General features: G+C 49.2%; 1 protein-coding gene across 21 annotated transcripts in view; it reads left to right on the forward strand.

The window, feature by feature from the left end:
* The first annotated feature begins 251 nt into the window (after positions 1–251).
* The window catches only part of MAPT (microtubule associated protein tau), a 101,513-nt gene continuing 81,308 nt past the window's right edge, over positions 252–20,456 (forward strand). For 19 of the 21 annotated variants that reach the window (XM_055321740.1, XM_055321762.1, XM_055321748.1 and 16 more), the window contains exon 1: positions 252–396. The gene's annotated coding sequence lies outside the window, so the exon portion shown is untranslated. The remainder of the gene's footprint in view (positions 397–20,456) is intronic. The other 2 variants (XM_055321831.1, XM_055321848.1) reach the window with 1 other exon arrangement.

Consider the following 20,456-nt stretch of genomic DNA (forward strand, 5'->3'; position numbering starts at 1 on the left):
CCTGCACCGCGGCCCGAGGTGGGGGGGGAGGGGAGACGGGAGAAGGGGAGCGCCAGAAGGACGGAGCCAGGAGGCCGGGGAGGGCCCCGTGGTGGGGGCGCTCGCGCGCGCCTACTGGCGGCCGGAGGAGAAAACGCCCGCGAAGGAAGGCCTCGCTGCCCGCCCCACTTGGGGAGGCTCGCGCTCCCGCTGCTCGCGCCTGCGCCGCCTGCCGGCCCCGGGAGCGCGCCCTCACGCTGGTGCGCGCGCTCGCGCTCTCAGCCACCCACCAGCTCCCGCACCAGCAGCAGCGCCGCCGCCGCCGCCGCCGCCGCCGCCGCCCACCTTCTGCTGCCGCCGCCACAGCCACCTTCTCCTCTCTTTCCTCTCCTGTCCTCGCCCTCTGTCGACTATCAGGTAAGCGCGAGGCTCCTAAATCTGCCTCCCCGTCCTCCTCCTTGCACTCCCAGGCTGCCGCCCCTCGTCCCCCGCGGCAGAGATGGGGTTCACGAGGTAAGCACAGGTCGGGGGCCACGGCTGGGGCTCCTCCCTGCGCCCTGTGCGCTCCGGCGCTGGGACGAGGGCGGCTTGGAAAGGGATCCATGCAAGGGATGCACTCACGCGCGCGCGCGCGTGTGTGTGTGTGTGCTGGGGGGTGTCCATACGACCCGCTTCGCGCGGACCTGGGCAGAGGTTGTGCCCGAAGGGTGGGGCCCGGATGGTGGTGACCTGGGGGAGGGGGCTGCTGTGCACTCTCGACCGTCGCCTTTTGCCGCAATGGGCGTGTGTCTATGTGTGTGTGTTGGGGGGTGTCCAGCGACGACCCCCGAAACCGAACCTGTAATCCGATTTATCCTCCTCGGTTTGCCGTAAATCCTTCAGGAAGGTATGGATCCGGTTCTAGAAAAGATGACTCCCTGCCTGCCCCTCCCTTCACCTCCCCGGTAGCAATTCCAATGGGGCTTTCACTGCCTCTGATTTAAGGCGGTGGCCCACCCCCTCCCCGTTTTCCTCCTTCAGAAACCCGCAGGGGACATTTGGGGGCTGGGAGTGGAATCGGGGAGATGGGGAGGGGTCCAGGCGCTGTCACTTTAGTTGCCCTTCCCCCTGCGCGCGCCTGGCACCGGGACGCGAGCAGCGCCGTGCCCGAGAAAAGGTAGTGCGCCGATCCCGAGGTGGAGGCTCGGAATGGCGAAAGGCGGGGGTCACCTGGCCTTGCAGTGTGGAAGGACTCGACGGCGGCGGATGCCCGCTCGCTGGCGCTGGCAGCCGCAGCCCCTCACAGACGCGCGCGGGGGCTGCAGGTGCATTTCGGGGCGGGCCCCTTTCTCTGCGCTCTGCGCCCGGCGTCCGGCGTGTGCGCTCCCTGCCGGAGGCGCGGGGCCGGCGCGCAGGGCTCGCCCCTCACTGCGGCAGTGGGTGTGGACCCGGGTGGGCAAGGAGGGGGAGAGTAGGCTCTGCCTCCTCCCACTCCCACCCCTGCCTTTCCCCCCGCTCCAAACGCGAGGTGCCATCTTTTTGCGGCGTGTCATGTCTTTACTGTACCGTGCCAAGCCGGGTGGCTGGGCTTTGGAGGACAGGGCGGGGACTGTAATTAATGGGGGGAGGGCGGCAGTCAGCGCTGAAATCTTGGCGTTTTGCGGCGGTGGGCTCGCGCCCTGGGGCATTCACCCCAATCATTCTCGGGGGCTAGCCGCTTTGTTTGTAGGGCTTACGTGATCTGCGTTGCCCGCCCTGGTTTTTTGGCTCTTATCTGTGAGAGTGTTTAACCAAGGCCCCCGCCCCTCCCCCTATTTTCCGCCCCTCGTTTTCGAGCCCTTTGTTAGATCTCAGGCTTGCAGGGGTCAGGGAACTCGAGTCACAGCCCCGAGGGCACGGATGGAATGGGCGTGACCCCGCGGGGCCCCCTCCCAGGGGCGGGCGGCGCGCCAAGCAGCGTCCGCGAGGCCGGAGGCCTGGATTCGAGGTCTCCGCGCTCCGTGCGGGTGGCCGCCGAGGGAGGAAGCCCCTCCCGACACCCCGAGAGGCCTGAGGGCTACCCCCCACCGGCTGCCCAGTAGGGGGCACCGGCTACCCCCGCGGGGGGGGTGGCGGGGACGGCACGCAGGCGGAGCCCCTCTCCGCTTCTTGCCCTGTTGCTTCGCCGAGCGGGAGACTGTAAGGAGGGGGCAAGAGGGGTCCTCCTGCGCTTCGGGCCACACCCATTTTTCCTGACTTGACTGGGGGGGGGGTGCGGAGGGGAGGTTGCTATAGAAACCACACGCGTCCCAAGAACGGACCTCTGGGCGTTGCCCCGCCCCTTCCCTGGAGATTGAGAACCCCAGGGGCTGTCGAGGCCGCGGCCCCTCGGTGTGACGGAGGCCGCAGGAGGGAGACCCCCCTCCCCGCAACCCTGAGCCGGTGGCTCTTCCTAATTGGCCTCCGGCGGCCTCAACCACCCAGATCGGCGTCTCTTGTATTTTTATTATTCTGGCCGAGTATTATTTTGGGAACGTGCAAGATTTTTAAAAGCCTGAGTTCACCGCCACCCTAGGAACGAGGTGGGGGGCGGGAAAGGGCGGGTACGGACCCCTGGCAAAGGGGTCCGAGCCTCGCCCTCCTGCATGGAGCCGCGGCCGCGTGGCTTTCTGGCTAATTCTATCGCTGAAAACTGACGCGGGGGCGCAGTTCTGAGACCGATGAGCATCTCCGGAGCCGAACCATCCGCGCGAGCTGCACAGATTGATCTGAGTGTCCAGGGAATGGCCCTGCTCCGGGTTCAAGAGCCCACCAGGGGCCGCGCCGAACCTTCCTGTCTGTGGCATGGGAGGTGGGAGCCCGGGGTCGCGAGGGGTGTCCCTGCAGAATTGAGTCCGCCGAGGGCGGGTTGCAGGAGAGGCTCAAGGATCGCTTCGAGCATCTTCTCCGCTCGCACCCGTCCACCCTAGAGCTGGACGCGGAATTCGGGATGCGGACAGAGCAAGGGTCTCGGCCGGTAGCCCACGGCAACAGCTGCCCGGGGTGGACCGCAGGCGGAGAGGTCACGTCCTGTCTGTTGGGGGAAAGGGAGCTTGGCGGGAGTGAACACATTTAGCTCAATGCCGGGAACAAAGCGCAGTCCAAATGTCCGCGATTTTGCACCATTTTGAAATGTGTTGGCGGCTTTGGGGGCTCTCCCTTGGTCGGCAAGGCTTGAGGGCTGTTAATGGAGGAATCCCAGGGGCCAGGGAATGGATCTTCGTTAGCAGATCTGGAAACACCATCCCTGCCTCTCCGTGTGCTCCAACTAAACGGCTTCCCCCCTCCCCACCCCCGGGATCTCTAGGGATCCAGCATTTGCGCCCACACGGGAAATCTCCAGGCACGGATCCGAGGGCCATCGACTCCTGTCCCCAATAATCCCCATCAGGCGGGAGCTCACTTACGTCCCAGGAGACCCCACTTGGCATCCGGCACCCAGGAACCTCCAGGCTCCATCCCCAGCTGAGCCAGTTGATGGATGATGGAACCTGGAACAGCAACGGGGGTAGGGGGTGGGGTGGGGCTGGCTCTGGAGTCTGTGCTCAGGCTCAGCAGGATGGCTTTTTAATCCCTTTCCCTAAAGCAGAAAGAGAAATGTCTTTCCTACCAAAATTAATGAAGGTATTATTCTTCATTTTATAATGCTACTTAGGTTTGCTAGGTAAGAATTGCTTATTCATCTCCAAACCCTTCCTCTAAACAATAAATGAATTACCACCCCCACCCCACCCCCATCCCAGTACCTGGTCCCCAGAGATTCCTGAAGCCTATCAATATCTTGACCAACAGTTGCTTCTGTAACAGCTTGTGTTGACTGCAATAACGTGGCGTGGCTCTTGGGGTTGCCTTTGGATAGTTGGCAGGAGAGTTTTGTTGGCTTTGCTGGTTTTTGGACAAGTGACAGTCCATGACTCTGTGTGCCTGCCCCACACAAACCTCCTCTGCACCTGCCCACTGTGAAAAGGCGTGTCTTTTAACTGGTTTCAGGTATCAGGCTCAGCATCCCTGACAAGAACAAAAGAAATGGATTATTCCCACAAATTGCAAGAAGAAAACGTAGAATCAGAGTGAGAAGGGGTCAGATTTATTCCATTTGGGGAAAGAGCCCCTTTTATTGAACATGTGCTTTGGCCCACATGCCCTTGGAGGGCAGTGCCAGCCTAGAGATGTAACAGGATTGCGGTGCTCTTTGTTTGGTCTGAATTTTCTTTCTGCCCTTTTATCAGTTCATGAAGCCCATTTGTTGAATATTTTAAGAAATTGTGTTTCATTCATTACACCTTCCCTCAGCATTTACATATATGGCTTGAGTGCCTCTGCAGCTCTGTGTATGTATATTAGTTGTCTAACTAAACACATGATAGTTTTACAACTATATAGTATTGTCCTTAATCCCACCTTGAAGAAGAATCACTCAGGGCCCTGGGGGGCTCAGTCTGTTAAGCATTTGCCTTCAGCTCAGGTCATGATCCCCAGGTCCTGGGGTGAGCTCTGCTTGGGGCTCCCTGCTCAGCAGGGAGTCTGCTTCTTCCTCTGCCTACCGCTTCCCCTGCTTGCTCTCTCTCTCTCTCTCTGTCAAATAAGTAAATAAAAATCTTTTATAAAAACGGAAAAGAATCGCTCAAAAACAAATAAACACACCCCAAGGGCTTAATATAGTGCTAGACATACAATAGGTATTTGGTCTATACCCATTTAACAAATAAATGGGTAAAATGGGGAAATGCAGGTCAAAAAGGTGGTAAAGAGAAAATAGAATGGGGGGGTTATATTCAAGGTCATGGAATCAGGAAGCTGCCTGTGCCCCTTGGTGCATCTCCACACCTTCCCTCCTCTGCTGCCAAGACTTCTCCCTTCTCAATACAGCACTCCCTGGCTCCAGAGCCCTGGTCCCCACTGAGCACCTCACCCTTGCTGGCTGGAAGAGTGCAGAAGAGGGAATGGGCAGAAAGCTCACAATACCCCAGGAGGAAAGAAGGCCCTGCCCAGTCATATCTGAGACCTCCTGGTGCCAGAGGTCAGAAGGATGCATGAAGGTGGGAAACTCCATTTGGCTCTGCCCCTTCCCCTTACCCCCCCCCCCGACTTTTTCATTATCCTAGTTCAAATACTGCCCCTCAACCCCTCCACATCCCCCAAAATATCCACCTAACTAATCGCTCCTAGCTTGACACCCTTGGTGCTTGCATGGGTGATTTGCAGGAGCAGTAGCATGGAGGGGCTACTGCCCTGAGCAGGTGGGGAAGGGAAGACTACTGCCTCACCAGCTGAGCTGTAGCGAGGAGAGGACCCCAGTAGTCCAGCTGGGACTCTCAGCCGTTTTCCTGTAAAACAGTGGTTTTCAGCCCCCTGGGCCCTCAAGATGGCTAGAGACATTTTTAATTTTCACACCTGGGGAAGGTACCACTGGCACCAAGTGGGTAGAAGCCAGGGATTCTGCTAACCATTCTGTAATGCACAGGACAGTCCCCCACATCAAAGCATATACAGCCCAAAATGTCACTCATGCCAGTGTCAGAAGCCCTGCTCTAGAAACATTGTTACTCTGGCACTCTTATCATAATGGCAGCTTATGTTCCTTGAGTGTGGACTAAATCCCGGGATCCTGGGATCATGACTTGAGCTGAAGGCAGATGCTTAACTGACAGAGCCACCCAGGCACCCCCAGAGGCACTGTTCTAAGTGCTCCCCAGAGATTATCTCATTTCATCCAACAGCCTCCTTTTGTAGCAGGTGCTGCTGTTATTATCTCTGTTATGTATGGAGAAGCTGAAGTACAGAGAGGTTTAGTAACTCACTAAAGGTTACACAGCCGGTGAGTAGTAGAGCTGGATGTCTGACACTAGCTCCCTCCCCTTCTCAGCTACACGTGGCTTTAATAGGCCTTTGTGGGCTAGCTTAGGAACCCAAGCATGATTTGTAACATTGACTCAGTGGAAGATTCAAATTCCAAAGCCACGGACTCACAAAATGAACTTTTGAAAGAGTCCGTAATTGGAGCACAACCTAAAGCTCATAATTTCTGATCTAGCCCTGACACACAGAGCAAGGGATTTCACTCAACCTCCGTGTCTCTGTTTATAAAACAAAGAGAAAATATTCCAGCAACTTGAAACCTCTTCCCCCAGACCCAGGTTTTCAAGACCCCTCTGTCATACAAAGGAGCAGCTGGTTCTGATTGGCTCAGAGAAGGCTGGAAATCAAGATCAGGAGATCATGGCATAGACTCAGCTATGGTCCAGGTCAAATCAGTGAAGTTTTAGGGACAGCAGATCCTCATCTTAGATCCCCCAGAGGGATCAAAGCCTTGGCACCAGCCAGTGGGACCAGCTCTGAGCCTGTGGCTGAGTTGAGTTGGGTGGACATAGGAACGGCCTCATGCAAGAATCTCAGGGCTTTCTTGGTGGAAGTGGGCCTGGAGGCTTTTCTCGCTTCCTGGGGCCCAGTCTCTGCAGTAAATATTCCTTTATGCTGTGGCATAGACGTAGAAGTACCTAGAGTTCTTCGTTCCCAAGACTGACTGCTACTCTGCCTTGGGGGAAAATCGGAGGCTGCTATAATTCTGCAGCCTCCCCTGAACCCTGTGTGGGCAATCAGACATACACCATACATGCCAGTCTCACCCCAGTTACCTCACCAAAGGGGTTACTGTCTAAGAACACTTTTCCTGTCTCCAGGCCCCATGCCCTGCCACCTCAGCCAGGTTCCTTTCCTGCATAGATGGCCTCCACCTGAGTGTGGGGAAGCATTGTGAGGCCACCTTGGAATGATTTTTGAACTTTCTGGATTTTTTGATTAGGAAACATTCTGCAGATGTGCAGCTAGAATCAGCTTCCATAAAATACAAACTTGAGTGACTTCCAAGTGGATTATCTGAATATCTTTTTGCTGTGTTGATTTTTCAGTGGGCTCTGTACTTGCTCAAATTAGGGACACTATAGAATGAATCCCCCCAGGCAGCCCGGGTGGCTCAGCGGTTTAGCGCTGCCTTCAGCCCAGGGCATGATCCTGGAGACCCGGGATCAAGTCCCACATCAGGCTCCCCGTATGGAGCCTGCTTCTCCCTCTGCCTCTCTCTCTGTGTCTCTCATGAATAAATAAGTAAAATCTTAAAAAAAAAAAAGAATCCCCCCCCCAAAAAAAATATATGTTGTGCCTCAGGTATTCAAGGAAGGTTTGTGAAAATACCATGAAGGCAGACACTGTTTCTTCCTTGATAGACCGTTGGTACAGGGCAGTGTCTTACAGATAGAGGTATTAGGTTGGGCCAGTGGTTAAGGGTGTGGACACTGATCAGACCTCCTAGGTCCAAATCCTAGCTCTCCCACTCACTACCGGACCCAAGCTGTGTTGATGAGCTTCTTTCTTGGAGAGTTTGTTGTCTGCACCTTGGGGGTATGGCAGGACCTAACTCACTGGTTGCTGTGGAGTTTAAAGGGGATAAGGAGGTGATGCAGTACTTAACCCAGGGCCTGGCACATAGTAAATTGCTTAGTGAATGGTTTCAAGAGCAGCAGCCTCTGGTGTTGCAACAAGTGTTGACTTGTGATTGGATGACTATGCAAAGGCATCTATTGACCCTGGTGATAGAATCACTCGTAACAGATAAATTGTTACAGGGATCAAGATAGAAGTGGGCAGCTGGCCAGCTCCCCTGGAGCCAGGTGCTGTTGTTCGGGTGGAAGTGGGTCCCCAGAAAATCCCACACACCCATGTTTAAATGTAGAGACAGAATTCTTGACACAGGCAAGCAGAGTGACTTATCATCTGTTGTCCCTGCTTCTGTCCTCTTCTTTCCTGAAATCCGCTCCACGCCAGGAATAGACTGTGTACTCTCCCCACCAGCCTGAGCCGAACCACGCCCTCCCACCGTCCTGGGAATGGTGACCTGGCTTAGTTAGTGTGTGGGGTCCAGAGATCTGACTAGTTTACCCACTGAATTAAAAGTGAGTGCAGGGCAACCCCAGTAGCTTGGCGGTTTAGCGCCGCCTTCAGCCCCAGGGCATGATCCTGGAGACCTGGGATGAGTCCCAAGTTGGGCTCCCTGTATGGAGCCTGCTTCTCCCTCTGCCTCTCTCTCTCTGTGTGTCTCATGAATAAATAAACAAAATCTTAAAAAAAAAAAAAGTGAGTGCAGATGGGATTGGAAAAGTAATGGAGGGCAGTGGAGGAGAGGATTAACAAATGAAATAAGCAGGGTGTTGAAGTTGGTAAACTGGCAAACAGACCTCATGGTCAAGAGAAGAGTAAAGCAGAAGATGCTAAATAAAGCAAACACAGCATGTTCTGAATCCAGGAACTCTCCAAGCATTCTATGAGCATGCTCATATCTGAATTAATAAATTTGATTTAAGAAGACTTCTTATCTATGAAATGAAGACTGAGGGTCATAATACTTTAGTTTTTAAAAAGTCATTAAATCAGAAAAGTCATTACAAAATGATACTCTTGCTGTTCAGACCAGCCAGTTGGAATTTCTTGTCCTTTTCACCTAAGCCACACTTGTAATACATAGTTTAGGACTTCAGATTTTAGCTCCTCGGTAAAAGCGGCTTACACTACAGAGTGTAATCTGAATGCAGTATCTCTCTAGAGTTTTACTATTTCATTCACAGTCTTTAACATCTTGTTTGACAGTAAAAGAACAAAAACAAAAACAACAAAAACATTTTTATGAAGTCTTTCCAGAGTGTTCAACCTGATTTTCCTAAAACCAATTAATGATTTTAAGGGTTTGTCTTTCGTTTTGTACTTGAAACACATCAGCTTGCATCTTACTTAAATTATGTGATTATTGTAATAAGTGTGACGGAAAATAGAAGATTGGCTGTGGTAGGCAGAGGCCATGGCTGTGGACATCAGGCCCTGTGAACTCAGCCTTGAATATTTACAGTCCTTCCTTTCCATTTCTTACACGGTGTCAGCTGGGATGGGGCCTACTGTGGAGACTTCGGTATTAAGTGAATGATAGGCTGTCATCCTCCCTCCCCCATTTTTGCCTGCCTTCCAGAACTGCTCAGCACTTTGAATTCATTCACATAGAACCCCAGGTTAAGGGGGTATTGCAAAATTCTCCCCATAAGACCCAAAATAAATGTAAATCTTATTTATTATATTGACTCTCCTTAGTGAAGGGATTTTAGATTAAGCTCCAATGATTAAAAATCAGCAAGGTAGAATTAAATCTGAAGCCATTGGAAATGATGTTCCATTCGCAGCCTTTCCTTTGGTCCTATCCACTCTCCTGCTCCATCAGGCAGGCATCTAAGAGGAACATAGTTATCTCTGAGGGGTGCCGGGAGGCTCTGTCGGTTAAGCATCGCCTTCAGCTCAGGTCATGATCCCAAGATCCTGGGATGGAGCCTCACATTGGGCTCCCTGCTCAGTGGGAAGCCTGCTTCTCCCTCTCCCTCTCCTCCCTCCTCCTCCACTTGTATTCTCTCTCTCTCTCTCTCTCTCTCTCTCTTGCTATATATCAAATAAATAAAATCCTTAAAAAAAAATGATCTCTGGTCCCAGCTACTAGTTTGGCTACCAACCTGTGGCCCGGTTTTCTGTTTTCCCAGGAAGGCTGGGTGATGATGTTTTCAGATTTAGTCTGCAGTTGTAGCATAAAAAATCCGAGGGATGCGCTTTCATCTTCATGGCCTCCTCCCCAGGCCACCAAGGATATTAGAAGACCCCTGAGAGCCTAATTTCTGTCATGTGATCTCCAGCCAACACAAAATGCCAAGAAGGAAGTGCTGGCAAAAACTGATTCATGAAACTGTGGAATTGTGTCCCTCCTCCAGGATAAAGGACCTGAATGAGAACCTGTGTTCTAAATTATGTGTCAACAGAATTGTCCTGGACCAAATCCAGCTCAGCCATTGATTTGTAGGTCATTTCAGAGGTGCTGATGTCCAGTTGTTCTTAGTTGGCCATTGGCACCAAACTATTCTCTTAATTCATGCCTTCTCCCACAGCCTACCTCTCAAAAAGAGGCTTATTGGATAATTAATAATCTAAAACCAAATGCTTTAATGCCCGAGGGAAAGTTGCAATTTAAAGAATCTCTTTGGCTTAAAATATATATACATATTAATATTATAATTGTATATATATATATATTTAAAGATTATTTATTGGAGAGGGAATGAGCACATGCACACATGCATGTGTGTGTGTGGTGGGGGGAGTGGAGGGGGAAGAAGGAGAAAGAGAGAGAGAATCTCACTCAGACTCCTCACTGAGCCTGGAGCCCAACATGGGACTCGATCCCAGGACCCCAAGCCCGTGACCCGAGCCATGCCCAACTGACGGAGCCACCCAGGTGCCCCATAATTATATATTTAAATGTGAACGTTTACTGCCTTATTTGTTGTATGTCGAGACTTTTTATATTAGGTTTGCTGAACCCCTGACAGCCCTTAACTTCAGTGATGGAAATGCATCAGAATTTAAATCAAGGTATGTTAATAAGCCAAGTAAAGGTTGTATATATGAGTAAAATACTTGTATATAACCTGCTGTGTTGGGGTGCAGTAATAGTTGCGACATAAATTCGTGTGAACCTGTCCCTCTCAACGCTCCCATTGCCAAGAATCACCAGGAATAGCTGTTTGGAAGAGTCAGCAACCCTCCTGCCATCCATGTTGTCTTGTCTTTTTCCTTGGAACAGGGAAATTCCACCCTGGCCCCAACCCACGTGCAGCAGCTCACCTTCTGACTGTGCTGTCACCATGAGCCCAGCTTAGAAACGAAGGATTTCACAGAACATCCCTAAATCTGCTTGAATAATGGAGTGATCGGTCAAACTCACCTGAACCTGCTTTAACCTTTCCTCAGGGTTAATCCTGTGGGATGTGCCTGCTGGCCTCACTAGGTTCAGTTTTTCCTCTTGTATATCTCAAGTCCCTCCCTTTTTAACCCTGCAGGGGCTGATGGCTTCGCTCTGTTCCCTGCAGACTCTTAATAAAGGCCGAATAAACTGAAATAATTCCCTTTCAGTGTCACTAAAGTGCTATAAATAATTATGAACCAATATGCTTGATGTCTGATGGGAAATGCATGGGAATTTTTTTTTTTTTTAACCAGCAGGATTCATGTTATAAGTTGACAATCTGGGCCAAGTGAAAAAGAACTTTTTTTTTAAAGCTCTCCCTATCATTTATTGCTGGCAAGACTAAATTCCAGAGGCTAGCCATCGCCTCATTTTGTGGGCCTGTTATCACCTGTTGCGTGGGCTTGTCAAACCCTGAATTTAATCGCAATCTTCCCTGTTTACCCACTTATGAGACTTGTGGCGAAGTTGAAGATTTCCTATACATCCATTTTTTTATCTGTAAAATGGGGATTATGCAACCTCCTCACCCCACAAATGGATGATAGTGTGGGCTCCCTTTTCACTGGGTAGTTTCAGAACTGAAGTAAAGCCATCTATGAGAATTCTTTCGAGCTGCTCCAGAAGACAAGTGTCAGAGGGAGTGGGGATGCCTCTGGGGAGCCAGACTCAGGTGACTGACCTGAAGTCTCTATGGGCTGAGTGGAGCCTGGTGCCTGAGCTAGTTCAGCTCCTGCCACTCTGCTCCCCTCTTGCTGGCAGGATGGTGTAAGCTCCTTCCCAGGGGTAAGTGCCCATCAGTAGGACCTGAGCCCAGAATGGATGGACAGGTGGCTGCAGTCCAGCCTGTACTGGTCTTGTCTGTTCCCTTCTTTGCAGAGGAGGCCTAAAGCCAGGGTGCAAGACAGGGCAGGGCAGTGGGTGGTTGTGCCTGTAGCATAACCTCAAGTGATATCTCTGGGGGACTTCTCAGGAGAGGGGCTGGGGCTTCCCTGACCTTTTTTGTGACTCTCAGATGGAATTTCCTGGGAGCCTTTCCATTTTCTCATGGGGTTTTCAGTTTTTTCCTAATCAGACAGGTACTTGGCACAGGATCTCCTATTCTAATTATGCCCAGGGGTAGCCTCTTCTGGGTACTCAGTGTTTAGCCCTGGATGGGAACCTGGGAACCGGTTAAGGCAAACGTGATTAAATTAAAGGCTGGAGTTGACTTTGGTGGTAAGAAGCTCTGCGAGGTGTCATTCACTGAAGCACTTGCACTTGGAATTTGAATTGAGCTGGAACTGGATTATGGTCGAGCTGTCTTTGCCCTGGGAGTGGAGGGCTTCTCGTGTTTGTGGATGGTGGGTAGTATTTCAAGGCATGTGTGTAACCCCAGCCTGCAGACAGCCTGACTGCCCTACTTCACATCAGCTTAATAAACTCCCTATTGGTCTAAACTAGTTTTGTTATATGAAGATGCTGATAATAATGGTACAAGCCAGTTGCATTTATTTCACTGAAAACATTGCCTCCTTTACCCTTCACTCCCCCCCACGAGGCAGGGATTATCATCCTCACTTTGCAGGGGAGCAGACTGAGGGCCAGAGATTTCACAGCTGGAGAGGGAGCCAGATCATGCCTCTCCCCAATTCCTGAACCTTGCTCCCTGCATGTTTCCAATGCCTCCCCTCTGGGTCCACTCTCCATGCCAACAGATGTGTCCTTAGTACTAATGACCAGAGAAGCTGTGCCCTCCAGCCTCCCTGAATGGGTCATATGTAACCCGAGCCTGGAGAAAGTATTTTAAACCGAAAGCTAGCCTCTAAACTGGGCTGCTGCTTCATGTCGCCGGTGACGGCAGAACCAAATTTAGTGTCGTGGGCAGATCGACACTTATCCAATAGAGAAGCTCATTTTTTCTTCCATTTCACACAAAACATGAAAAATGTCCATACCTGCCACACTTCTACGGAGGGGTATGTGTGATGGAAGGCTGGGAAAGGTGACCAGGCCTGGGTATATAAACTCAGGGGAGATGACATACAGGTTCCCAGGCAGTGTCCATGGGGAGAAATTTAATTCCAAGTGGGTATTTTCCCTGGGCTGTTATGGAAAAGGCTCACAGTGGGAGGGAGGCAGGGGGATAGGTGACATTATCCAGACTCCTAATGTACTGTCTGATTCCCCTCACTGGTCAGTCCAATTTATTACCCCCATATCTGCACCCCTGTGGTTCACACTCTAGGACCAGGAAAAGGCAGAGTGATGGGGAACAGAGAAGGGGGGCTTACACAGATAGGGTTAGGGGTCACACATACAGGAGATTTAGAATTTGCAAACTCGCGGCACCTGGGTGGCTCAGTGGTTGAGTGCCTTTGGCTCAGGTCGTGATCCTGGGGTCCTGGGATCAAGCCCTGCATCGGGCTCCCTGTGGGGAGTCTGCTTCTCCATCTGCCCCTGTCTCTGTCTCTCTCTCTGTCTCTCATGAATAAATAAATAAAATCTTAAAAAAATATATAAAAGAATTTGCAACCTCATCAGGCACTTTTATGGTACCGAAATACATTTCCCACAGCCACTCTTGCATCTCACTAAAACAAGAGCCATTTCTCAGTTCTGTTCTTGCCTCCTTTCTGCTCCCCACCTTTTTTTTTTAATCCACTAACTATAAAGTAAACTATATACCATATGTGAGATCCTACCCCAGTTTGTTTTGTTGGTTTTTTGGGGGGGTGCGGGGGATCATTTCAGTCTACAAATTGTATTCAGGGTGTAACTAGTTCTTCAAGACAATTCTTAAAAGCACCCCATGCTGAAAGATGGGGCCACCTGGAGGAACACTGTCGGTGTCAGCACTGAGCACAGGCTGGCTTATCTCTCCTGGATCCAGGTGGGAGCTCCAGGGTGTGGGCCCCTTTGCACAAAGCCCTGGATGCAAAGTTAGGAGACTGGGAACACTGTGCAGAGGGCAGCTCTCTTGCCTATTGGACAGGCCAGGGCATGCTGACTGCAGGGATCTCATCATCAAAGGTTATGGCCACGTTATAGACACCAGACCCTATATCACTGGGACTTCAAGAATGAGGCTCCTGGGATTGGTCCCTTCTGGTAGAACAGACCCTGTCCCCAGTGGGCCCAAGTTTACAAAGAAGAGTTGGGATGATCTGGCCTTCTGAATACATTAATTGTTCTAATTTGGCCTAATTAGGGAATGGTCAGTCTCATTTAAAAAGCGAAGTTAACACTCTCATCTAGGTATTTGGGAGAGGGGAGTAGTATTGGGAACATTTTTAAACACTAGCCACAGGGAAGGGCTCACATTTGGGTGGCCTACATGATGTGGTGCCAGAGTGCTAGGAGGTCTCTGCATTACCCAAATTGCTGACAAGCAGAAAGTACTTTACAGTTTATATGATCTCATTTAGTTTTTTATGTAAGCCTGTAAAAATTCTTTTCCCTTTTACAGATTATGAAGCTGAAGTTCATGTAGGTCAAGTGGGGTTCAGGAAAATTAAGTGGCACCTCAAATCACATGGCTAGTTTTAGACCAATGAGGGATTTGAACCCAGAACTTCTGCTTCTCAAAAGCAGACCTCACCCTGGCTTTAACATAGTTGGTTTTCTATTCATTGCCTTAGCCTCAGGGATCCTACCACTTGTTAAACTGCCAGTGCCTGCGTAGGAGGTGGGAGAGAAGAGACCTCACTGCTCCCCATACCCCACCCAAGGACAAAAAAAGGTGTTTTTTCCCCCCATAATATATAGATAGGCCAGTGATCTGGAATGTTAGCTTTATGATTAATAAATGAAATTATTGCTTTTTCTTCCTCAAAATCTATTCAGCATAAGTTGTGTTTGGGGTGTGACCATGATTTGTGCCCCCAAAAGTGCACCCTGCACCCTAGTAATGGAGAGCTAATGGCAATACAGGTGAAGGGAGAAATCACCAAGTCCAAGCAACCCCACTCTGGGCTGAACTGGTCAATTTGCCCTGATGATTTACTTTGCCGCCATCACTCGCATTTCCAGGGACCGGAAGACACGGAGAGAGGAAAAAACCTCCATCATGCCTAAGTAACCCATCTTGTAACACAAGCTATTTTTTCCACAACTAATGGCTAAAAATAGTTCCTAGAATTTAAAGATAATTAGTAAGTTAATTGAGTTTCTTTCTATACTACTAGTTTCAAAGTAAATTGATTAAAACTTTCTGCTTTCACATCACTAGTGCCCGTTATTCTGTGTTTAATTCCTACAACTTTCTCTGATTCCACTTTTTGGGCTTCCCCAGGGAGCCAGACTCCTTAATACGTCCATCTGTGGGGCAGTGCTTTGTTCATCTTTGTATCCTCGATGCCTGGCATAGCACATGGCACAGAATATACGCTCAAGAACTGTTTAGTAAATGAATATATGGATGACTGAATGAATTCAATAGTGATTAAAACTTAAGGCCTTTCTTAAAAGAGACGAGAACAGAAAGGAAAACAGGTGTTTAACTTATAAATTTGTGGGTGATGTGCCACTTTATGATTATTTACTTATTTATTTACTTAGAGAGAGAGCGTGCAGATGCATGAGTTGTGAAGGAGGAGCAGAGGGAGAGAGAGAATCCTAAGCAGGCTCCATGCCCAGTGCAAAGCTGGATGTTGGGCTTCATCTGGTGACCCTGAGATCATGACCTGAGCCAAAATCAAAAGTCAGAAACACCTGACTGAGCCACCCAGGTGCTCCCTACTTTATGATTTTATTTATTTATTTTTCTACTTTATGATTTTAATACCCAATCCTTTTATATTAAGTATAGTTCTAGGACAGAACTATACTTGGCTTACTTACTTGGTGGAATATACAACTCTTTTCTTTTCTTTTGTCTCCTTTTTTTGTAGTTTCAATTTTTTATTTAAATTCCAGTTAGTTGGGGCATCTGGGTGGCACAGTCAGTTGAGCATCAGACTCTTGGTTTCCGCTCAGATTGTTTTCTCAGAAGCATGGAATCGATTCCATGTTGGGTTCCACACTCAGCAAGGAGCCTGCTTTGGGTTCTCTCCCTCTCCTTCCCCTGCTGCTTGTGTTCTCTCTCTTTCTACAAATAAACAAATAAATCTCAAATAAAAAACAAAAAAATTCCAGTTATTTAACACAGTGTAATGTTGTTTCAGTTATAGAATGTAGTGATTCATCACTTATATACAACACCCAGTGCTCATCACAACAAGTGCCCTCCTTAATACCTGTCATTCATTTAATCCAGGAGTGTACAACTCTTGACTTTGGGGTTGTGAGTTCAAGCCCCATTTTGGGTGTAGAGATTACTTAAAAGTAAAGTCTTTAAAAACAACAACAACTGGGGTGCCTGGGTAGCTGAGTAGTTGAGTGTATGACTCTTGGTTTCAGCTCAGGTCATCATGGGAGTCATGGGATTGAGCCCCACATCAAGCCCCCATTTGGGCTCCAAGGTCAGTGGGGAGTCTGCTTGAGATTCTCTCTCCCTCTCCCTCTGCCCCTCCCCCCAAGCACTCTCTCTATCATAAATAAATAAATAAATAAATAAATAAATAAATAAAATCTTTAAAACAGAAACAAAGAAAATAATCAACACTATTTTTTCTCTTACTGCTTTCAGTAAGTGGGAAAGGATGTACAGGTCAGCATTTTTGAGAAACAGGAGTTTTAAAAGTGGAAATGCATGCATTGTTTGCTAGAATCCTTTAAAAAGCTAAGACTGTGGATTACTAAGCTTTTAGATTCTCCTGAAAACAGGAATGCCACCATAAATCATGGGTCCTACTTCAAAGAGAGAAGATTTTGATGAGCAGGATTGGGTCTAAGGCTTGCTCCCCAAGCTCATACCAGGAGGGATGGTGAGCAGGTGAAAGCAAACCACTGAAGTCCCTGCCACCTCAAAAGAAGCTCAGGCCCAGGAAAGGCTGTCAGAATTAGCAAATTAAAACCCTGGATGGGGCGCCTGGGTGGCTCAGTCGGTTAAGCCTCAGCCTTCAGCTAGGGTCATGATCCCAGGATCCTGAGATCAAGCACCACATAGGGGCTCCCTGCTCAGTTGAAGAAACTGCTTCTCCCTCCTGCGGCCCCTCCCCCTACTTGTGTGCTAGTTCTCTCTCTTGCTGTCAAATAAATACATAAAATATTTTTTTAAAATATCTTCTGTTTTAAAATATATATATATAAAACCCTGGAGGCCTGGTTAAATTTCTATTTCAGATAAGCAACAATTTTTTTTTAGTATGAGTGTGATAGGCAACAAAATGCCCCCCCCCCCCGAAACATATCAGATCCTAGGAATATGGAATATTCCCCAGAACCTAGGAATATGACCTTGTTTGGAAAAAGAATCTTTGCAGATGTCATTCAGTGAAGCATCTTGAGATGAGATTATCTTGTATTATCTGGGCGGGTGGTAAATGCAGTTACTTGTGTCCTTACAAGAGGGGAGGGGGGGCAGAAAGAGATTAGAAGACCCAGTGATTGGTGATGGAGGCTCAGGTTGGAGTGATGTGGATTCTAACAGCCACCAGAAGTTGGAAGCAGCAAAGGATTTTCTCCTAGAACTTCTGGTGGGAGCATGCAAGACCTTGCCAACATCATGATCTTGGCCCAGTGATCTGATTTTGGACTTCTGGCCTCCAGAACTGTAACAGAATAAATATCCGTTGTTTTAAGCCTCTCAGTTTGCAATTTGTTACAGCAGCCACAGGAAACTATTACACTAAGTATGTCCCATGCAGTCTTGGGGACATACTAACACTAAGACAGTTGTTTATCTGAAATTCAGATTTAACTGGGCGCCTTGTATTTTATCTGGCAACCCTGATTGCCAGGGCCAAAGAAAGGGCCTTTAGAAATTTGCAAGAAAGCTGGTTGAGGCTGTCAGGAAGTGGACTTCCTTACACTACGAGTCGTTGTAAGCTCAGTTCCACTGAACCCATTTGAACCCTACTAATCGCCCTCTGGACAAAAGAGGGGGGCAATTAGACAGGTGTTAATGATTTATTCTGTCAACAGTCACTTGAGCATTTCCTATAAAACAACTCTGTGTAAGGGTGGAGGAGTTGGGTATTAATCCCATCCATGACAAACCCTGCAAGATAAATCACATGAAATATTGCCAATCACTGAGCTCAGGCAATTTCACAGTACATTTCTTTTTTTTTTTTTTGAAAGAATTGTTTGTTTTTTTAATTTTATTTATTCATGAGAGACAGAGAGGCAGAAACACAAGCAGGCTCCATGCAAGGAACCCGACGTGGGACTCGATCCCGGGTCTCCAGGATCACGCCCTGGGATGAAGGGAGGTGCCAAACCGCTGCGCTACCCAGGGATCCCTCACAGTACATTTCTGATACCAGAGCTGCCCCGAGGAATCTTGCACCCCTCCACTGAGAGCTGCTGGGGCCCATACAGAACATGAGGTGGTCCCTGGATTCTTGGGTTTTTAATGATGCTCATAGAATCCACAATGTTAGCACTTTAAGGGACCTTGGGTCATCCAGAGCAAGCAGGGGGTCCTAGGATACTCCAGAATTGCCCCCAGATGCTTTGCCAAAATAACCATGCCTGGGAAAAGAGAAAAACAGCGTTTACAGGAAAAAAGCAGAAGTTTTCAGTGGGGACTGAAAAGATGCTCGACCTCACCAATGATAAAGGACCACTGATAAAAGCACAGCAAGATGCCACTGTGAGTGACTCAGGTGGTGGAGATCCAGAGGGGAGGTAACCTGCAGCTGGCCAGGGTGTACGGTCACCTCCTCTGGACAGAAATGTGGCCAATCCAGCAAACACCCTTTGACTGAGCATTGCCATTTCTAAGAATTTATCCTTTCTATGTCAGCAAGGGCAATCTGTGTGAGGATTCACTGGGGAGTCATCTGTTCCACAAAAGTCTGGAAATAATTGACATGAAACTGGTTGGCGCTAAAGTGGGGTCCCCCCAGAATGCACTGCTGTGGGTGGACACTCCCTCAGATACACTAACACAAGGCAGCTGTACATGTGTTCCCACCTGCATAAAAAGAAAGATTCCAAAAAAAGAAAAAGAAAAAGAAAAAGAAAGAGAATGTATGTGCATGAGGCCACATATATGGAGCCCGACTGGAAGGAAAGATGAAAATCAGGTTTTGATGGTAGCCTCCAGGAAGATAAATCGTGGGTGCAGGCAGGAGACACCATTGTCACTCTGTACTCTACTACGGATTTTTTAAATCATGTGTATATATATTTTTAAAGATTTTGTTTATTCATTTGAGAGAAAGAGAGGGAACAAGAGTGGGGGGAGAAGCAGGAGCAGACTCCCCGCTGAGCAGGGAGCCTGATGCAGGGCTCAATCCTAGGACCCTGGGACCATGACCTGAGCTGAAGGCAAATGCTTAACCAACTGAGCCACCCAGGTGCCCCATGTGTATATGTTTTTAAAGCTACATTCATATATATGCTTAGGCCCCAGCTCACTTCAGAGGAATGAAAATATCTGGAAGAAGCATTCTTTCAAAGGCCCCCCCAGGCAAAGCTGATAGACATGGCACCCCTAATGGAGAAGCTCTGATCTGGCTTCACCCTCTAATTTCAGGGAGAGGGAAGCTCTGTAGCTAGGTCTTTGTGGGCTAGCCTGGGCACTTCACTGCCTTAGACAGAGGACTTCCCAGATGAGTTGTAGGAAGACAATTACTGGAAGCGCATGCGCGCACACACACACACACACACACACACACACACACACACACACGTGTAAAGCATATATAAAGTGTGTAATTGAATATAGCACCTTTTGGAGTGCTCCCTCGGAAGTAGAGGGGAAGGGGGCAGGAAGACAAGGGGAGGTGGGCTACTGTGTTAGTTAATGCCCAAGCCTTGTTGTTTGTGACAACCCAGATTAGCCCCAGGAGCCACCCTGGTCCCCAGAGTGCCTGATATAGCCTGCATTTCAAGTGAGACCCCTGCGAGTGACTTCCCTGTGGGGAGGCCAGATGATGCACCACTTGACGATCTTCATGCCCAATCCTTTTATATCAAAAACAACTTTAATGCTATTTTCTCTCTTAGTGTTTTCACACAAATGACCTCATTTCATCCTCCCACTGCAGGCAAGGTGGCACTTCCTGTTTGGAAGGGGAAAAAACGGAAGCTGCCATTCTAGAATCTCATAGTGGAGACAAAGCAGTGGTAACTTTTCTGGCTGCAGCCCTGCCACCGGGGCAGGGGCCTGTGTCCTGGCCCCAATGCCTGTCTTTTCTGGAGTCGCTTCCTTGAGCAGATGGCCCACCCTGCTCCAAGGCCTGTCTAGAGTTCCTCCTGAATCCCCCATGTTCCTTGAAGGACATAGAACACGGACCAAGACCCTGCTCTTTGGGGACACTTCCCACACCCAGAGAAGCAAAAAGGCACTTCTAGTCTCCTCCTTCAGATTCAACACAGTAATCCTCAGAGACGTTCCAGCCAATCCTCCCGGGGCTTCATTTAAGTTTTAATTACCGTGTGGTCCAGAGAGGCTGATAGGCACAGCTGAGGCTAGAATGTAATTTGCCTGCCCCCCAGGCTGGAGCATCTCCCATTGGGTGTTGGTTAGGGCTCACTCTTGCTTGACCTGTAGGACCCTGAACTCCCAGAACCATGAAGGTGTAAGAACCCCCAGAGGTCCCACCAACTAGCCATGGCCCAG

The sequence above is a fragment of the Nyctereutes procyonoides genome, unplaced genomic scaffold, assembly GCF_905146905.1.
Source record: "Nyctereutes procyonoides isolate TBG_1078 unplaced genomic scaffold, NYPRO_anot_genome, whole genome shotgun sequence".
Classification (NCBI taxonomy): Eukaryota; Metazoa; Chordata; class Mammalia; order Carnivora; family Canidae; genus Nyctereutes; species Nyctereutes procyonoides.